At 33.3% G+C, this 4684-nt stretch overlaps 1 non-coding gene across 1 annotated transcript; it reads right to left on the reverse strand.

Moving 5' to 3' along the window:
• Nucleotides 1-3970: 3970 nt before the first annotated feature.
• LOC114509058 lies at nucleotides 3971-4077 on the reverse strand. Its single transcript, XR_003685608.1, has one exon. It is a non-coding gene; the product is annotated as a U6 spliceosomal RNA (small nuclear RNA).
• Between the last annotated feature and the right edge of the window lie 607 nt (nucleotides 4078-4684).

Here is a 4684-nt window from a genome sequence, read left to right on the forward strand (position 1 = left end):
TGTATAAGAATAGTTACAGCCTTTGTGACTTTTGTAATATTATTTTTATTGCTAAACATAAAAAACAATTTGTTATTTCATCCTTTTTAACTATAGAACTAGTCATATTAAAGGTAACTCAATTTATTGAATTTTATATTAGAAAAAATTGGATGAATGTGTATATTTAATGAATAAATATTACTAAAAGTTATTAAGATATTTTTATGTATTCAACCATATCATCTGAAATATGATTGCCATTATATTTCTTCCTTCCCAATTCTCATAGTTCCTTTATCCTTGACCTACAGCATTGGTTAGGCTCTTTAAGGCAATTTAAAAAGAAGTGAATATTGTCACATTGTCCTTTTTTCAAATCAAGAGGAAAACTATCCACATTCCCCATTAAGGATGGTATTTCTGGATTTCTTTATAAACACCCTTTATCAAATTAAGAATCTCCTTGCATTCGTAGTTTGCTAAGACATTTGATCAGGATTGACTTCTGTCACAAACTTTTTTTCCATCTGTTGAGATGGGCTTCATGATTGTTCTCATTAATTTGTGAAATACACTGATTGTTTTCTTAATTGTAAACCAGTTTTGTCTTCTTATAATATACCTAACTTAATCATAAAAATAAAAAGTTATTAATTAACATTAAATACTAACAAATGTCCCTCTAGCAAGTAAAAACTTTCTTTTACTAATATCTTGTGGATCATGCCTCCATATTTCTAAATAACATAGTTCTATTAATTTTATTTTTTAAATTAGTATGTTTATTGACTTTAGAGAAAGAGAAAGGGAGAGAGATAGAGAGCCAGAGAGAGAGAAATACTGATGTGAGAGACACATTGATAGGTTGATCCTATATGTGCCTGACCAAGAATAGAACCTGCAACCCAGGTATGTGCCCTGACAAGCACCTGAACCCCAGACCTTTTGGTGTAGGGGATGGCACTCAACCAACTGAGCCACACCAGCAAAGACTGTTTTTTAAGTATATTTTTATTGATTATACTATTATAGTTCTCCCACATTTTTTTCTCCCATTTATCCCCCTCTGCCCTGCACCCTTCCTCCCTCCAGCATTCCCCCCTTCATTCATGTCCATGGGTCATACATACAAGTTCTTTGGGTTCTCTATTTCCTATACTGTTCTTAACCTACCCCTGTCTATTTTGTACATAACGACTATGCTTCTTATTCCTTGTACCTTTCCCCCAATTTTTAAGAAGTTTTAACTTAGAAATCTTAGACCTTACTTATTAGCATCATATTATGGTAAATGAGGATCACCACTGTTTCGAGTCTCCATTTCCTTATCCCTGGATTCAGTGGGTAATTCCAATTCAAATTTAATTGAATCTTTCACATGCCTTTGCATTATTATCACTATATATATTCTGCACAATACTGAGCAAATTGATGCCTTTCTTACTCCAGCAGTGTCTCTGCTCCTTTCACATTTGTTTTGTTTTGGTAGTTGATTTCTTATTTTTTTCTTGTTAGGTAATTTTTTGAAATACTGGTGACATTTGTTGTCACTTAATTTATTTTATATTTAAAAGTCAAATTAAAAATTTGACTAAAGGTACTTTCAGAATGTGGTGATGAGCATGAAGGAGGAGGTTATTTGTCAAGAGTCTACTAAGTACTGCTGGGTACACTTGAGTTCTTTCTATTGTGATTCCACCTGTCTTTCTGGGGACCAAAATCTCTTGGCTCCTGTCATTCAGTATAAAAAAAGATACTACTGATTAGCCTTAGTCTTTGTCACATAGATTTTTACATGTCATCCAAACTCTCAGTAGGCCTTTTTTTGTAACAAGTTTTAGCTCTTTTATAGCTATAGGAAGCTAATTGATTCACTTTAGTCACTTGGATGGCTACCTGTAATGTCATTTACATTACCACATCTATCTTCCCTCATGCAAAATGTTTTGTAATTACTTTTTTATTAATGTGAAGAAAATGTACATTAACTTTACTTATATACTTTATACCACCTATCAGAGAAAAATAACTAAGTGGCATGTATAAATGTATACAACTAGTTAAAAATCAGAATTTATAATTGATAAAATCTTTTTTAAAGGGAATTTGCAGTGTGTTTGATAAAACATTTTGCTTTAGAAAACATATGACAAAATTAAGTTTTGTTTAATTAATGGTGATATTCCAATGAGGTATATGCATAGCATATGGTCATTTATGTGTTTGCTATTGAAACATATCATATATAAAGGTCATCACTATAGTGTAATGACATCACAAAGAATAAATAACTGATTAAACTACCAAACTGGATTTCAATATGGAAACACTTGTTTTCAGAAGAGAAAATATATTCAATTCATCCTATTATTTTTTATCTTAGTTTAAAAATACAGAATGAAAAAATATATATAATTCATTTACAAACAAAAATACATAAGAAAACCCTTGACAACATTAGAGTGACCAGTGGATAGGCCATCAGTTGTGAAGAAAATGAAATTATTTTACTATATTGCCTTATACATTTACTGAAATTGAAAAGAGATTATTCCAAAATATTAATATGTGATAGCTTTGGCATGTTTAAATACAGTATATGAAATCATAGAAAATGAAGGAAAAATTTTATGTATTGACTAATGTTTACAAGGTTCTAAACCATTGCCTTTCTGGGAAATCTAGACTGAGTACTTTGTTTCAGAGCTTCTTGTTTAATGCCTGCCATGTAGTTGACCCTTCTGTAGGTCTATCATTCTGATTTTTTGAGCTGTATGAAAGCTAAAAAGGAAATTGGAGATTTGATTGCATGACAAAGTACTATATAGCAGAAAGTTGTCAAGCAGTAGAAGATGGAGAGAATAAAAAATAGACTGAGATGAAAAGCTCTAAACATTCTTCTGGATAAAATACTACCTGGCTCTAAAACAACTAGACCAAAATGGAAAATACAAACAAACAAAAACTCAATTTTCTTAAGAACACCATTATCTTAAAAAACATTATCTTCTCATTTTTATTTCACTTTGAGGACAAGCTGGATGAATTTGTGACTCTCTAACCTAACTTGCTCTAGGTGCAAGACTAATATTATAAATTCTGATGACTGACCCATATTCAAATTGAGATTTGATTCAGCTCCACAAATATTCATCAAGTGCCAAATGCAAGGCATTAGACTAGTCATTTTGGGGAAGTACTCTAGTGAATAACATATATAATAATAAATAAGATATTTCCTCCATTTGAGAAGATGACATACATTCATGTATATGGCAATATGGGATGTCACATATGTTGTAAAAGAAACAAAGGGTTTCAAGATTATGGAATTATATATGCAGGGTATATATCAATACAAAAGAAAAGCATTCATAGATATATCATTCCCCTGGATGAGCACTACAAAAAAACGAGAACATTGACTATAAAGGAACTAAAGATTTGCCATGCTGAAGCTGCTATTTTGGCATATTGATTTTTTAATTTAAATTATTTTATTGTTGTTCAATTACAGTTGTCTGTTTTTCTCTCCACTCCTCCCCCCACCCCTTCCAAACCCACCTCCCTCCCTTGCTTCCACCCTAGCCCTTGGTTTTGTCCATGTGTACTTTATAGTAGTTCCTGAAAACCCTCCTCCCCACTGTCCCCTCCCCCCTCCCTTCTGGCTATTGTTAGATTGTTCTTAATTTCAGTGACTCTTGTTATATTTTGTTTGCTTTTTTCTTTTGTTGTTTATGTTCCAGTTAAAGGTGAGATCATATGGTATTTGTTCCTTACCGCCTGGCTTATTTCACTTATCATAATGCTCTCCAGTTCCATCCATGCTGTTGCAAAGGGTATAAGCTCCTTCTTTCTCTCTGCTGTGTAGAATCCCACTGTGTAAATGTACCATAGTTTTTTGATCCACTCATTTGCTGATGGGCACTTAGGTTTCTTCCAGTGCTTGGCTATTATAAATTGTGCAGCTATGAACATTGGGGTGCATAAAAATATGGAACACTTCACGAATTTGCATGTCATCCTTGTTCAGGGGCCATGCTAATCTTCTCTGTATTGTTCTAATTTTAGTATATGTGCTGCTGAAGCAAGCACTAGCATATTGATTTTAAGCTGTTTATTAAGAAATACAAAACTCAGAAAGAATCTTTAACCCTGCCTCTTCCCTATACAAGAGATTCAGGCAGAGAAACTTGCTTCAGGAAGGAGATCCTAGAATGTCCCCTTAGCCTCCTTTAAATTAAGTGTAGTAAATAAAGGACTTCCTGCAGGAGCCTGTTAGGTAGATACCTCCTGTTCTATTATTGCTGAGTTGCTCAGCAAGTTTCCTGTAAATTGCCTATTCTCACTTCTGAAATCAAAGACCCCATTCTTTCCATTTTCTCCTTTCTCTAAAATGTCTTGTAAACCCAATATTGCCTCACTGACTTTGGGATTTTCATGCCTATATAAATTCCCCACAAGTATTCATTAAAATTTTGACTTTCTCCTGCTAATCTGTCTCTGTTAATTTGATGATTAACCCAGCAAGCAGAATTGTAAAGGTTAGAGAAAAAATTATCTCCCTCAACTATGACATTAGCAGTGTTACGGAAAAGACAACTCAGATGGCCTGGGAGTTTACGAAGGGAGTTTATTCATGCATGTGGACCCAGGGGAGGTAAAATTCCAAATTCTGGGCACCCAGCTTAGGCTGAGGGAT

This window comes from Phyllostomus discolor, chromosome 11 (assembly GCF_004126475.2).
Source record: "Phyllostomus discolor isolate MPI-MPIP mPhyDis1 chromosome 11, mPhyDis1.pri.v3, whole genome shotgun sequence".
Classification (NCBI taxonomy): domain Eukaryota; kingdom Metazoa; phylum Chordata; class Mammalia; order Chiroptera; family Phyllostomidae; genus Phyllostomus; species Phyllostomus discolor.